General features: G+C 44.3%; 1 long non-coding RNA gene across 1 annotated transcript; it reads right to left on the bottom strand.

Moving 5' to 3' along the window:
* Positions 1-6,582: 6,582 nt before the first annotated feature.
* Positions 6,583-11,845, bottom strand: LOC308631930. Its single transcript, XR_014018391.1, has 3 exons — positions 11,753-11,845; positions 11,005-11,127; positions 6,583-6,746 (listed from the first exon to the last, which is right to left on the bottom strand). It is a non-coding gene; the product is annotated as an uncharacterized lncRNA (long non-coding RNA).
* Positions 11,846-16,840: the final 4,995 nt, after the last annotated feature.

Here is a 16,840-nt window from a genome sequence, read left to right as displayed (position 1 = left end):
TTTTTAGGGATTGGCTAGCTTCACTAAGCATAATCTGCTCTAGTGCCATCCATTTCCCTGCAAATTCTATGATTTTGTCATTTTTTATTGCTGCATAGTACTCCATTGTGTATAGATGCCACATTTTTTTTATCCATTCATCTACTGAGGGGCATCTGGGTTGGTTCCACAGTCTAGCAATTGTGAATTGTGCTGCTATGAACATTGATGTGGCAGTATCCCTGTAGCATGCTCTTTTAAGGTCTTCAGGGAATAGTCCGAGAAGGGCAATAGCAGGGTCAAATGGTGGTTCCATTCCCATCTTTCCCAGGAATCTCCAAACTGCTTTCCAAATTGGCCGCACCAATTTGCAGTCCCACCAGCAATGTACAAGTGTACCCTTTTCTCCACAACCTCTCCAGCACTTATTGTTGTTTGACTTCATAGTGGCTGCCAATCTTACTGGAGTGAAATGGTATCTTAGGGTGGTTTTGATTTGCATTTCTCTGACTGCTAGAGATGGTGAGCATTTTTTCATGTACTTATTGATTGATTGTATATCCTCCTCTGAGAAGTGTCTGTTCAGGTCCTTGGCCCATTTGTTGATTGGGTTATTTGTTGTCTTATTGTCTAATTTTTTGAGTTCTTTGTATACTCTGGATATTAGGGCTCTATCTGAAGTGTGAGGAGTAAAGATTTGTTCCCAGGATGTAGGCTCCCTGTTTACCTCTCTTATTGTTTCTTTTGCTGAGAAAAAACTTTTAAGTTTAATTAAGTCCCATTTGTTGATTCTTGTTGTTAACTCTTGTGCTATGGGTGTCCTATTAAGGAATTTGGAGCCCGACCCCACAATTTGTAGATCGGATCCAACTTTGTCTTCTATCAGATGCAGAGTCTCTGGTTTGATATCCAGTTCCTTGATCCATTTTGAGTTAACTTTTGTGCATGGCGAGAGAAAGGGGTTCAGTTTCATTTTGTTGCATATGGATTTCCAGTTTTCCCAACACCATTTGTTGAAGATGCTATCCTTCCTCCATTGCATGCTTTTAGCCCCTTTATCAAATATAAGATAGTTGTAACTTTGTGGATCAGTCTCTGTGTCCTCTATTCTAAACCATTGGTCCACCCGCCTGTTTTGGTACCAGTACCATGCTGTTTTTGTCACTATTGCTTTGTAATATAGTTTGAAATTTCCCAGCCTTTCACCTTCAGTCTATGTATATCTTTTCCTATCAAATGCGTCTCCTGTAGGCAACATATTGTTGGATCTTGTTTTGTGATCCATTCGACTAGCCTGTGTCTCTTAATTGGTGAGTTTAAGCCATTAACATTTAGGGTTATTATTGAGATTAGGTTTGTTCCTCCAGTCATATTTGTTTATTTATGTTACTAAACCTGATTAGTTTTCCTCTTTGGTTACTTTCCCCCCTTTACTGTCCTATCTCCCACTGATGGTTTTCAATGTTATTTTCAGTTTCCTCTTCCTGTAATGTTTTGCCAAGGATTTTTTGAAGAGATGGTTTTCTAGCTGCGAATTCTTTTAACTTTTGTTTATCGTGAAAGGTTTTAATTTCATCTTCCATCCTGAAGCTTAATTTCGCCGGATACACGATTCTTGGTTGGAGCCCATTTTCTTTCAGTGTTTGAAATATGTTATTCCAGGATCTTCTAGCTTTCAGGGATTATGGAAATGGAAAAGAATGTGTTTGGAAAGAAGTCTCATGAAAAGACCAGTCAAGAAACGTGGAGGAATACATGTGTTCTGAAGCAGGAAGTGATTGAAAGTGAACCAAATGCCTAGAAATTTGTGAACTTGAGGATGAAATTCATATCCTATGATGTGCATCAACTGAAGAAATAGTAATGTATCAGTGTTGAATAAAAATGAACGTCAAAATACTACTCTCATGTGTAACTAAAAAGAACCAACAAAATGCAATCTCAAAAAAAAAATCAGCATACTACAGGGATTCAACCACATCGATGTTTATAGTAGCTCAATTCACAATAGATAAGCAATGGAGCCAACCTCAGTGCCCTTGGACAAATGAATAAAGAAAATGTAGGGGGCTGGGATTGTGGCTCAGCGGTAGAGCACTCCCCTAGCACGGGTGAGACCGGGTTTGATTCTCAGCACCATATAAAAAAATAAAATAAAGGCATTGTGTTGTGTCCATCTACAAAAAAAATAATCACTCTCTCTCTCTCTCTCTCTCTCTCTCTCTCTCTCTCTCAAAAATGTGGTAAATGTACACAATGGAGTGTTACAATTACTCAGTTATAAAGAAAAATGGTTTTATGGTATTTTTTTGGTTAATGAGTGGAAATCGAGACTATCATAAGTTAAATAAGCCACAGTCCAAAAGTTAAAGGTTGAATATTATGTCTGATATGTGGAAACTAATCCAAAATCGGGGGGGGGGGCATTAAAAATAATCAAAGATCAGAAGAGCAGACAAAGATGAATGAATATAAGGGAGGAGAGAAGGGATAGGAAAAGTCAGTGGAATGAATGCAACCTAAATTTCCTATATACCTGTGTGTATATACCATGAATATACCACAGTGAATCTCACCATCATGTATATCCACAAGAAACTAATTTTAAAAAACTCTTAAGTAAATAACAAAATGATCAGTAGAGTAGAGGGAAGGGAACAAGGAATGGGAGGAAATTAAGGTAAAGAAAAATACTGGGGATGAATTAGAACAAATTATATTCCATGCTTTTAAACTTATGCCAGTATATTCTATTTCTATGTATAACTAAAAAGAACCAATAAAAAGAAATATTTGATTTATTTTATTTTTTATTTCTTTATTTCTAAATAAATAAAATACAAAATAGGGCTGGGGATGTGGCTCGGTGTTTAAGTGCACTTGAGTTCAGAGTTCAGAGGGTTTTTGGTACCAATACCTGGTACCAAAAAAAAAAAAAAGAAAGAAAGAAAAAGAAAAAGAAAAAAGGGAGTGTCTTCAAATTAAATATATGTGAGTGCTGAAATGAAGAGTTCAATGCCAAGGCTGCACAAGAAGGTTGAGGAGAAGGCTCAGGAAGCGAAGCCCAAACAGGAGAGATGTTATGAGAATCAGGCAACTGTTCCAGCAGGCCCAGCAGCTGCTGATGTGAAACCAGCAAGAAGGAAACCACAATAAACCAATTCATGAGAACTCCCTAGAGTTCTAAGACTAGATCTCCAGCTGACAAAGATCTGCCAGTGCCCAGTCCTGGAGATGGAAAAGAGATCAACAGTCAAGCACAGTTTTATGACATCTTCAGGACACCAGGGCCAGAGAGCTCTCCAGAGCATCCCGGGAAGGACAATAAGCCTCACACAGAGGATCAGTAGTGAGGCTGCATCTGATGGCCCAATGCAGCACTCAAGCAGCACTCTGAAGGAAACTCTGTCCCCAGCCAAATGATCAAACTACAGCAGGGGCACAGTTCTGTATCTGGCCTCCTGTGCCCCCATCCCAGCAAGCAGCAGATGCCACCCTCTGTCAAACAGGATTCAAGTGCAGGCCATGGATGCAGGACTTGTCCTACCAGCCCGAGGCACAAGGCAACCCTGCGAGGCAAGGGGAGATTGAGGGCCACCTCCCCACCAGGGAAAATAAGCCCTTAGTCTGGGAGACTTTTCAGAGACATCCACTCATACAGCTGATATAGTTCGGGGTTGAATTCAAACTAAACACAATGAAAAAGGGGGAAAAGTTAATGACAAGACAAGAAATGCAATTCCACCAGCTACAGAAATCTTGTGCCAAAACCGTGGAATAGTCATGGTCCATGGCACGGTCCGCTTGTGAATCCTGTGTTCACACCATGGCGAAGACCTAACCCTGAAGAATGTGCCAGTAACTCAGGACACCACTGGGAGTGACAGAGCAGCAAGAAGCCTCATGTGCAGGGCACAGACTGGAGAAAGATCTACGCCTCTCCTCCATGGGAAGCCAGCCAGGACAGTGACACTAGGAAATTGCAGATGTCTATGGGCGTGGAGGTACACAACAAGAATGTACAAGCTGAAGCTGCTTCCCTGGGCAAATGCATTGAAAACTGGGCTAAGAACATGTTTTAAAAGCTTCTCCCTGCCAAATAAGGCCCACTATTTGTGGCCTGCTTCTGTCCCCATTATAGCTCTTGAGGGTGGCCCAGCGTGACTGCGGGAGCAGTACCTTGGACGAGGTGCTTCACCTTCCCACGCAGCCTCAGGAGGCTGTCCACCTGTCTCTTCTCTCTCTTCAGAAACATGACTTCATCCATCCTCCAGTCCAGTGTCTCTTCCATATCACATTTTTTCTCTTGCAACGAAAAATTTTCTCTCTCTGGAAAATAATGACAAAGTCAGCCAAAGGAAACAAACTTCATGGCACCCCTTTTTCTTCCTAGGAGTGCCCCCACAGTCACCACCAGAAGGACAGAGAGGCCTCCACTCAGTGGCATGGATAAGGACAACCAGCACACATGTGAACACGGGCTTCTTACAAGCCTGGCCTCAGCTCACCTAACTGCCACAGGTCCAGAAACTGACTTTTGTGCTTCAGGATCAGCTCCAACCGTCTGACCAATATGGACCCATTCAGGACATCACCAGCAACCTCTGCGAAGACAGAGCTGGCAGCAGCCATCAACCTCTTGGCGTCCTCTGTGATGTTGGCTAAGAGCTTCTCATCTGTCCCTGAGAAGATAAGGAGTACAGTGAGCTGGTTGAATTCAAACTAAACACAATGAAAAAGGGGAAAAAGTTAATGACAAGACAAGAAATGCAATTCCACCAGCTACAGAAACCTGTGCCAAAACCATGGAATAGTCATGGTCCACGGCTGGTGTGAGGTTCTAAAAACAAGGAGAGGGGGCATCCCCCTCTCCTTGTTTTTAGAACCTCACACCAGCCCCATGCCCACGTGGCTCTGGCAGCAGTGAGTTTTGTTTCCAGATGTGCTGATGTCTCCTCATTCATCTGTGCATGTACCTGTAAGGTTCAGGTCTTACCCTAGTGCATCTCCTGACTGGGAGGAGGAGACCCTCCCAATGGCCAAAGTCAGCCAGGAGAACCACAGTGCTCAAGGTTGAAGGTCTGAGTCCATGCTACAGTGAACATATTTCTTGGACTACACATGATGTCCTTTGCAATTCACCTGTCTTGGGAATCCCTGCAGTAGTACAAAAATAAACTGCAACAGGACAAGCTCACACATAAGAGGCCACTCCATGGGTGCAGTGAAGCATCTGCATAACACCCAGGAAGGAGACAGATCCACGCTGAAGCTTCATGCTCTGCCTATGCCTGTCTGAGAATCAAAGCCTGGAACATGAGCTTTTGGAGCAACTTAGAGGGCAACAATTTAAAATGTGCTTAGTTTAACTGCCAGACTATTTATCTCACAGTAATATGAGGCCCATAGAGTAGTATAAGAAGAGCAAGTTTATCTTTACCATTAAAAGCAAAGATAGCAGAGGGTTGGGATGCAGCTTGATGGTGGGGTGCTAGGCTCGCAGGCATGAGGCCCTGGTTCAGTCCCCAGCTTCACACATACAGACTTTCATTCATAATTACAAAAACATGGACACAGCTGAGATGAACTTCAGTGGGAGAATGGACCAACCCAGGCACATCCAGACAAGGGAGCTTTGCTCAGTTATAAAAGTAACAGAACCATGAAGCCAGGAAAAGACAAGGAGGAGCCTTAGATGCATACTGCTGAGTATGTGGAGTGTAACACGATATAGTCTTCCCCAACAGATTACTGTGGCCCGTGCACACAGCAGCCACCTTCAGGACCACATGCTACTCCTATTTGTCTCCTGGCATGGAAGGACACAACTGGTTTGGCTCAGACAATCATCTGCCCTGGGTTTTTATTGCCACACCCAGAGTTTTTCCACTACAAGATCTGAATCTAGCAATTTTATGCATAAACCTGCACCATCATTTCCAGGGCAATCAATGCACAACACTTGGGAAGGCAATGGCTGAAGAGTCACTTCATGTTTTGTTAGTTATCAATATTGGTCTCAACCTGTGACAGATGGGCTTCACAGGGAGGCAAGCTGGGCTTGGATTTGAGTTCCAAACACTTGTTATCTTTGAAATAGTAAGTCTCCAACACCCTGGGTAAGCAACCTGCCCTGGGCACTTCCATTCCCTCAACTGGAAATCAAGGGCCTTGGGGACTTTCTTTCTTTTTTTTTTTAAGAGAGAGAGAGAGAGAGAGAGAGAGAGAATTTTAATATTTATTTTTTTTTAGTTATCGGTGGACACAACATCTTTGTTTGTATGTGGTGCTGAGGATCGAACCCGGGCCGCACGCATGCCAGGTGAGCGCACTACCGCTTGAGCCACATCCCCAGCCCCAGCCTTGGGGACTTTCAAGGGGCTGCTTCAAGGACAGTGTGTCCCCCCAGGAGCAGGTATTCAGCAGGCACTCAGCAGAAAATGGCTCTGGTGCTAGATGCTCTTTATGCCTATCACCTGCCTGGGCACCTCTGCCCATCCTGCCTTTACCAAACCTCAGCACATGCAGGCTGAGGGTCAGGTCAAGTACCTTGCCCTGTTCTATTGCCCAAGGAAGGACAGCAACTCCAACCAGCCCTACAACTTGAAGAGCTGCTTCACATCTGGCCCCGTAAGCAGGTATTCAAGAATCTCATCCAGGCCTTCTCTGTTGTTCCTGGGCCAGGACTTGGTGATCACAGCAGACACGAGGCTGCCAAATTTCTGCAAATCATGACAAGAGACTCCCTCTAGGACACTGATCTGAGACTAAAATGAATTAAAAGAGAGAATTTAGAAGATTTTACTGATTTGTTTTTTAATGACACAAGTTAGCACCCAAGAGCATTTCATAAATCTACTGAAGCTAGCTTTATAGTCCCTCCAAAAAAAAAACACACAGAGAAGAGAGGCTTGGGATATCCCCCTGATAAAGGGGGAGTTTAGCTTTTCGGAGGCCCTAGGTTTCATCCTCATACTGCAAAAAGAAAAAGAACAGAAAATGTAAAATACTTAATGTTTCCTAGAGCATATCCATTCCCCTGTGGCCTGATTCCACATGTGAGGTGCCAGAGATTTGAAGATGCACGCGAACGAATGAACATATCCCAACAACCCCAAGTCACATGCCCTCCCAGCTCACTGCCAGCTTCTGTATTTCTCTTAGACTTGCCTGCAAAGAAAAATACCAAAAGCAACATGAGGAAAACTTTACTATGTTGTACGTTTTATATCCTGAGCTGCCCTCAAACACCACAGACACTACAATTCTCCTTCTGATGCTTCACCAAGAAACAAAACACTCTTCTTCTTTGGGTTCACATTTTTACAAAAAAAAAAAGTTTCAGTAATCAGTACAAAACACTGGGTGAACTAACAACAGATACTTTTTGACATTTAAAAGGATAAAAGAAAACATTAACTAGCAATAAATAAAAAGTTATAGACCATGGGGAAGTGAGATATATCCCAGGAATAAAACCATGTTTTAGCATCAAAAATCAGTTAATAAGCCTGGTGTGCTGACACATGCCTGTAATCCCAGCAGCTGGCTAGGCTGAGGCAGGAGGATCAAAAGTTGGAGGCTAGATTCAGCAACTTAGTGAGGCTCTGGCTCAAAATGAAAAACAAAAAGTGCTGGCAATGTGGCTCAGAGATAAAGCACCCCTGGGTCCAATCTCTAGTGTCACATATACAGACTTAAAAACATGAATACATCACACCAATAGAAAAAAAGTGACACAATCATTTTAATAGATGCAGAACACGTATCAAACAAAACTCCAAGAACAAGACCAGGATGGCCAATTTCACTCCTTTGTCAGCCCCAGAGTTGCTATCCGGGGCAATTAGGCATGAAAAAGGGAAAAAAATGTATTGGGATTGGAAAGGAAGTACTATCCTCAAAGGCAGATAACATGTTCATCTACACTGAAACCTCAAAGAAATTATTCTCCCATGTATGCTCTGCTAGAGCCAAGAAACAAGCCTGCCAAGCTGCAGGTCACAGAGATGAGGTGCAGCCCTGTTTCCAAGTGCTAGTGATGAACAATCTGAAAACAAAATTGAGAAAATAATTTAAAAAAATTTTTTTAGTTGTAGATGAACACAATATCTTTACTTTTTTTATTTTTTTATGTGGTGCTGAGGATCAAACCCAGTGTCTCGTATGTGCTAGGCAAGCGCTCTACCATGCACCACAACCTCAGCCCTGAGAATATAATTGGTCACAATAGCAAAGGAATAAAGAACTTAGGAATAAATTTCACAAAAGAAATGCAGACCTCACTATTTGCAAACCGCAAACCATTGTTGAAAGAAATTAAAGACCAATATAAATGGGGAGACATTCTAGGTTCAGAGACCATGAGATGTGACATTTTTAAGAGGTCAACACTCCCCAAACTGACCTACAGATTCAAAGCCATCCCTGTCAGAATCCCAGCTGCTTTCCTTGCAGAAATTGACAAACTGATTCCAAAATTCATAGGGAATCCCAAGGGATCCAGAAGAGCAAACAATGTCAAAGAGGATAATGAATCAGGAAAATACATGCTTCTTAATTTTACAACCTACTTGAACGAAATGGCAGTGGAGACATGGACAGATGTGAGGTGAACCCTCACAGCTGCGGTCAACAGACTTTTTGATAAGAGTGCCAAGATCACTCAAGGAGTGAAGTACAGTGCCTTCCTCAAATGGTCTGAAACAGCTGGATCTCCACATATAAGAGAATGTACCTGGACCCTTACCTCATACCACGTAGAAAAAGGAATTAATGTTAAGAACTAACACTCTAGAGCTTTCAGAGGGGGTTGCTCCATGACAGAGCACATGCTTAGTATATGGTCCTAGGTTTAACACTGGTGCCAAAAGCAAAACAAAACAAAAACCTTTTAGAGGAAGACACAGGTAAATCTTGATGACCTAGAATTTAGCATTAGATTCTTTGATGTCAAAAGTACTAGCAACAAAAGAAAAAAGAATATAGACACATTGAATTTCACCAAAAGTTAAAACCTTCCCAGGAGTGGTGGAGCACACCTGTAATCCCAGCTACTCAGGAAGCTGAGGCAGGAAGGTTACAAGTTTGAGGTCAACCTGGGCAACTTTGTAAGACTGTGTCTCAAAATAAAAAACAAAAAGGGCTAGAGATGTAGCTGAGTGATAGATCACCCCTGGTTTCAATCTCTACTATCACAAAGAGAAAGAGAGAAAAAAAATTTAAAAGTCCGTGTGCTTCTAAAAAAACCACCAAGAGTGAAAACAATCCAGAGAATGGGAGAAAATACTGGCAGATCACATATCTGACAGGAGATTTGCACCTGATTATCCAAAGAACTCTTTAAGCCACAATAAAGAAAAGACTACAGCCCAATGAACAAAATGGGCTAAAGATCTGAACAGACATTTTTCCAAAGACATCACAAAAAGAAATAGCCAATAAACATATGAGAAGGTACCCGAGGTCATAGATATCAGAGTCATTAGAGAAACCACTCCAGACCACCAGACTGTACTTCCCACGTCTGAGAGCAAAAGCTGTGGGGTGTGGAGAAGTCAGGACCCTCCGAAGCCGGCAACTGACATGGAAATGGTCCTGCCAGTGTGGGAATGGGCCAGACAGTCCTTCAAGTCACACAGGTACTAAGTGATCCAGCCACTTCACCATAACCATAGACAGCATGAATAGCATGTCCACAAGAACCTGTGCATGGTGGTTCAGAGACCATGAGATGTGACATCTTTAAGAGGTCAACACTCCCCAAACTGACCTACAGATTCAAAGCCATCCCTGTCAGAATCAGATTTATAACAGGCAGCAGATTTATAACAGGCATCAGTCAGGGAGAGCTTGGATATCCATCAGGGGACAAACGGAACATAAAAGCACACTGTGTCCATATGATGAGCAACATGTAGCCATGAAACAGGACAAAGTACTGATAGGTGCTCCAGCATGGAGGACCTTAAATACACACTCAATGAAGCCATGTGCTTAAGGCCACAGCCTATGTGATTTCATTCCTGAGCAGTCTGTGGAGGACGAAGGGGATTAGGTGCTGCTGGGGAGGGGTCTGGGTCAGCATGGTGGAGGGTGGACATGGCAGCTGAAGAGCTGTGCTTTCTTTCTGAGCTGATGAGAATGTTGCCAGGTAGACTGTGCTGGTGGTACCCACACCTGCAAACACATCCCACTACCTAAGTGTGGCTTCCAAGGGTGAGCGACAGGACATGTGACTATCATGTTACTAAATCACTGAGCAAAGAGCAAATGAAAGCCTTAGAAAGTATTATTCATGTAAAAAGATGAGAATCTGTTTCCTTGGAAGAAGGGACTTCTAATTCTTGGGAATCCACTGGCCAACAATGAAGGTGAGGCCTATGCAGGGCATGAGGTGTCCTGTAGGAAACAGAGCAGGGTGCTGGGGCCATCGGGGAGCCACAGTTGTATTGTGTGGGGACTACTCCTGTCACGAGGTAAGACAGAACCTATACCACTTTGCAGAAAAAAAGCTAAGTGAACTGATAGAATCTTTTCACCCTTTTTCTGCAGTTTTGGGAATAGAATCCAGGGCCTTGCACATGCTGGGCAAGCGCTCTACACCAACAAGGATGGAGTCTATTTATCTTCATAAGCTTCCTTCCATAGATGCTTTATCAACCTTTGGGGTCCTTTCCTGTATACCTATTGGGCAGGAGTTAACAAACCATAATAAACCAGCAGCAACAATCACAATGGGCAGTTGGAGGCATAGCCCACCAGATAACCTGCACCAAGGCATGTGAGCATGGTTGTGGTTTTGCATAGCAAGCATGGCTGCCTCTGAAGCAGGAAGCCAAGTTTCATCTCAAGGAGTGGGTAGAGAGCACTGGATCACATGAGGCCCAAGCCAGGGAGGGGACACCTAGGACCCAATCCTGATCAGCAGAGGCCCTGGAACTGGCAAGCACTTAGGTCCTGGAGCTGGCCATGTCAACAAGCAGCTATGAACCCAAGCAGGTTTCTCAAGAATAGACTGGTCACCTGGCAGGCAGAGCTCACAGCTTCTATGACACACTTCTCAAAGCTCCTGGCCACACTGTCCTTGAGGCCAGCGGCATCCCAGTGAGGGCTGCAGAAGGCAGAGATCTGGGAGAGAGGCCTCTCCTGCAAACACAGAGGTGGGTGGGGTGTGAGTGGTTATTCTGACTCCCCTCCTCCCTGCCCTACACTAAGCATGTCCTCCCTGCCCGTCACCAGAGGAGCAAAGATGAAACCAAGTTAGTCTCTTCCCATGCTACAAAAAAGCAGCCAGAACAGCAGCTTGCAAAAACATGCAAATTTTGAAAAATGAGCCATTTTTCCTCGCTTTTGTCTTGCTAAAAAGATCCATTTGATCAGATCCTTATAAAACAGTCATGTAGAAACCAATTTTCCTGGGTTTCATTCAAAATGAAGGGCATTTTTGATTGTGTGTGTTTTCTCCATGTCATTGTGTTTAATAAGGCTGCTGCCACCTGCAGGTCCCTTGGAGCATCTGCACATAAAGTGCTTTATGACACATGTCTAGGGGCCCAGTGACAGCACAATCCCATTCCCTGGCTCTTCTCAAGAACGTCACACTAGAACTCTGAAATGTTTCTGTAGTCAAACTGCAGAGGCCTGATCCGAAAGAAAAATGCAAAGCTGGGGTGGATCCCAGGGCTTGCACACACTGCACTGCTCGTAGCCCGAGGTCCTGCCAATGGTCTGGGCTCATCACCACTCTGAGGGTGTCCCTCCTGTCTGGTACCTGCTTGAGCCTCCCTTCCATGTCCCCCAGCAGCGACTCCTTCCAGCCATGCTCTGCAGGAAAGTTTATTCCCACCAGCCGCCGCCAGACCTGCAAAACCCATGTATTAAGTGACAGCCACAGGGACAAGTAAACATCACAGGGATATCTTACAGAAAAGATAGCAATAGCCAGGTGTGGGGGGCACCTGTGGTCCCAGCTGCTAGAACTGAGTGTGAAGGCCAAGGGCAGAGCATCTCCAGTGGTAGAAATCAAAGTCAGGTTCCCTCTGGGGCATGAGGGGGTGGATGACTTCAGGCTGAGGGGCACAGGGGCCTGAGCAGGGCAGCAGGACATGGGCTCTGCTGCCATGTTGTGTTGCAACATGAAGAGAAGGGTTCTGGCAGGGAAGATGAGGCATAGATATATGCTTTTTTAGGGGGAAACAGGCCCTAGTTTTCTGTGAACAATAGAATCAAGGACAAAGAATGGGTCATCTTTTTTGTGAGGCTAAGAGCTAAGTGTGTAGTCTGCACAAAACAGAACCCAGCATCTAGGAGGTGCCAAATAAATACCTGACAGCTGACTTGACCACTCTGTCTCATCCAGGATTCCCAAAATACCCCAAGTTCCCTTACAAATCAGACTGCATGGAGTCTCAGACCTCTCCTGGGCATGACATTTGGTACATAAATCCCACTCACCACTGGAGGTCTAAGTCCAATGATTCTGCAAATGATCTCAGCAGACAAGGCAGGGATCTCGTAAAACCTCAGGCGTTTGGTGATCCTGCAGACAGCTTCATGGAGCTTCAGGCACACAGTCAAGTAGGACTCTAATGAGGTCTTCTCAAGAATCCTACCCCCACCAGGATCCAGAGAGACCATTGAAGTCATTGGGAAATGAGAAAACAATACCAATTATCAATCAATTACCAGTCCCTTCTCCTTTTTTAGATGTACAAGTATGCCTGTACTCACAGCTCCTCAGGAGGCTGAGGCAGGAGAATGGCCCAATTCAAAGTTAGCCTCAGCAAAATAGCAAGACCTTATCTCAAAATAAGAAACAAAAAGGGCTGGAGTGTGGCTCAGTGGTAAAAAGCCTCTGGGTTCAATCCCCAGTACTGCAAATAAATTAATTACTTAAAATAAAATAAATGACCACAAGTAAGGCATTTACTTGATCTCCTCTAGGCTATCATTACAATAAGCCTTAAAGCTGTGACTGAGATAAGAAAGGAACACAGTCATTTTGACTTAGCTCAGCAGTTGGAACTCTATCAAAACCAAGTTAAAATATTTTTCAAATACATTCCCTTATTCAAAAAAATAGCAAAGGATGAATCTTTCTAATAATTTAAATATAACTTAAGAAAAAAATCAGAGAGATACAGAAGGGAGAGAGGGAGGGTACTAGAAGAAGAGTGTGCACTGTGTACGGAATTTCTTCCACTTGGTGTGAACGGGTTTCACATTTACTAATTGACAGCCTGGTGACACGAGAAAGAACCCTGCAAAGTCACAGAGACTTGTCGTGCAGGGAGACCCTGTGCTGTGCCCCACATCCAGACATCCCAGGGGCTCAGAGGAGGGAGACCAACAGTGCTGAGAGGCTCCAGGAACACCTGGGCCCCTGGTGCACATTCCTGTTCTGTGTTTCATGTGCTATTCCTCCAGGTGGCAAAGGTCACGCACAGGGGTTGGAGTAAATGATTCTGCAAGGCAACCTTTGATTTTTGTTTCAAACTGGCCCAACTTACAAAAACCATAAAAGCAAACATTTAAAAAATGCAGGACGCATACATTTGCCCTATGAAAGTGATCATTTAAAATAAATGAAAACACAAAGGCCAAAAGATTGGGTGGGAATGAAGCAAAATCTCAGCACCCAAGAGCGTGATTTGCTTTTTTGTTTGTTTGTTTTTAGTTCTGTAGACTGAACCCAGGCCTTGCACATGCTAGGCAAGTGCTCCATCCCTGAGGTACATCCACAGCCCTATTCATTTTCTTTAAGAAAAAGAAAAAAGAAAAACCTGGATGGCTGGATTGGCAACTTCAGAGGACACTGGGGCACTTGCCGGTTTTAGCACCCTCCCACTTTGACACGAGGCAGCCCACACAACATAGAAGCCCCATAGTAATTGGCTGTTCTACTTACATGTCCTGATAGATGTTCACGAGGTACATGAGCATTTTGAAAACATTCCCGACATGCTAAGGCAGGGAAGAGAAAAGGAAATATGAAAGTTTCAACCAGAAAACAGCTGTTATGCTGAGAAGAGAGAAGGGCACGGGGACTTGTCTTGTTCTCCCTGCACATGAGACTTCAAGGGCTCAAGGGCCAATCTTCATTTTCCACTGTTAAAATGCAGGCTATAAATTTGTACCATTTTCTTCTTCTTCTTCTTCTTTTTTTTTTTTTTTTTTTTTTTTTTTTTTTGGTTGGGGTTCTTTTTCTTGTTTTTTCTTTTTTGGAACTGGGGATCAATCCCAGGGCTTTGCCACTGAGCTGCATCCCAGCCCTTATACCATTTTCTTTACCCCAAAAAGCATACAAGGAAAGACAGCAACTATGACACATATGATGTTCACAGAGCCTTCTAACAGTCATAATTAACAAACGGCTACTGTTCCCTTGTCCTCTATATACTAAACCAGAATCAACTCTGGGAAGTCAAACTTTAACCCTAAGAAATAATGACTTCTTATTTCAGCAATTCTGAGCACTTCCCCCAACCTGCCCTTCAGGACAGAAGACCCACAAGCATTCAATGTTCAGTGTGTGACCTGCTTTTACTAAGCAAGGACCTGACAATCTACTTCCAACCACAAATCTCCAAGAGATCTTCTGAGATCTTAGAGATCTTCTGAAGCCGTTGCAGCCTGTAGTGAGTCCCTAGAAAACAGTCCAGGACCCTAGCAGGCATGAGACTCAAATATTCAGTGGAGTTTTCCATATAGGAAACCAGGCTTCTCAGAGGCAGCAAACTGAACCAGGATTGAAAGAGATAATCATCCATATACAGCAACTGCTTCCTGCTCTCCATGAAGTCAAGAAACTGGCTCCTGAATGAAGAAACCAGGACAGAGACGAGGGCAGCAGTGAGAGCACTGAACAGACTCAAGACAAGGAAAAGCAAGGCTGGGAAGGCCCAGAATGCTCAGATTTTAAAGTAGATATCAATTCATCTTGGAACCAGAAATACAGAGTGAATCAAATGAAAACTGAATAAAATAGCCAAGTGTATGGCACACTTGTGGTCCCAGCAACTTAGGAGGCTGAGACAGGGGGATCAAAAGTTCAAGGCCACCCTCAGCAATTTAGTGAGGTCCTGTCTCAAAAAAAATTAAAAAGGGACTAGAGATATGGCTCCATAGTTGAGTACCCCTGGTTTCAATCCCTGGCACCAAAAAAAAATAAATTTTAAAAAATCATTTCCATTTGGCTTTCATTTCAAAAGGTTTCTAGATAAGAGATGGGAACAATTGAGCTCACTGCCTTTATCCCTAATGATGGCAGCTGGCTCCCAGTGGACGGGGTGGGCAAGGGGATAGGTTATTCCACACATGGCAATTATCTGTATGTGGAAATGAGTACAGTGATGATTTCATGTTTAATTCAGATTTACTTTAAGTTTTGAACTTAAATTTGATTTCAAAAACTTTTTTTTGTGGTGTTGGGGAGGCAACCCAGGGCCTTGCTCAATGCCAGGCAGTCCTCTTCCACTGAGCACAGCCCAGCCCCCTGCGGATTCTGCAGCTGAGGTAGGTGATACCTGCAGGCAGGCCTGGGCCCCAGTGCTAAGGAATGTTGAGCGTGAAGAGGAAGGTCCTCCAAGGAGCACTTCTGTCATGTACTTTATATTATTCATTTATTTTTCCAGATGGGGTTCCACTAAGTTACCCAGGCTAGTCTTAAGCTCTTGGGCTCAACCTCCCAAGTAGCTGGGATGACAGTGTTGCCGTGGTACCTGGCCCTGTGAAGCTTTTTGAAGTCAGGGTATTCAGGAGAACACTGAATTTAACAACACTAGCAATGACATACATGCCAGGAAAGTGACAGGAGCAAGTGGTAACATGACTGTGGTTTTATTTTTCCCCAGTGTGCGCTCAGCCTTTCTCTGACTAGCACTTATCTCTATAGTCAGATAAAAATCATGATAAATGCCTACGAAACCTCTGACAAAACAAAACAAAACAAAAAAACATGGGATACCTCTCAGATGTGAACAGGATGTGGTGGAGGTCGCTATGCGGGGCATCTGGTGAGCATGGACTGGGGCAGAGAATGGAGCACAGTGAGGTCAGGTCACGCTCCGATAAGCAGAGTTTGGTATCTTCCACCAGGAAGAGAATGATCAGACCCATCCTCAGTCTGCTCTTCACAGGGCACCCTTCAGGCAGGGCATCCCCACTCTTTCCTTCCAGAAATGGCCTCATCTACTTTTTCAAATACTTCCACAGGTGTTTCTTCACCTGATGCAGGGGGAAAAGAAGAGGCATGACTATGGAGTGCATGCCCTGGAGGCTGGAGGGCCCCTTGGGCAGGGTATCAAGGCCCTGAGGACAGAGAGTTCTGGGGAGGGTCCCATCTGCCCCACTTCCCACCTTCCCAGCACTTTGGCTTCTGGAGCAGCAGGAGCACATCGATGCTCAGTCCCAAACAGTGTAGTGAGGGGGTCTGGGAAGCCCCTGGATGCTCATGAGAGCTCAATGTCAAACTTTTTTGAGTGCCAGCTCTGTCTCCAAGCCACAGTGTGGCTGAAGGGGAAAGGATGGGCTCCACCTTTTCTTTCAACTCTGCCTAAGCCCGGAAAGAATGCAAGATTGGTGCTGGGAATGAGGCTCATGGGTGCAATCAGGAGGAGAGATAAGGAGAGAATTCCCAAGAGGTGGTGCAGAAACAAAGGGATGGAAAGGTCCTCCTGACCCCTCTACACCTGCCCTACTTAGTCACAGGGTCTCTATATGCCTCCAGTAGGTCAGTGGACCCTGACCACCCACACCAGAGCTACTGGTGATTGGGGGAAGACTGATACCTCTTCCTCTCTGAGGCCCAGGCTATGCCAGGGCTGTGCTTTCCCTTCATAAATCATAGGCACTCGGACAA

Source organism: Spermophilus citellus (assembly GCF_964194105.1).
Source record: "Spermophilus citellus genome assembly, chromosome: 12".
NCBI lineage: Eukaryota > Metazoa > Chordata > Mammalia > Rodentia > Sciuridae > Spermophilus > Spermophilus citellus.
Note: the sequence above shows the minus strand (reverse complement) of the source record. Positions and strands in the feature narration are given on the sequence as shown.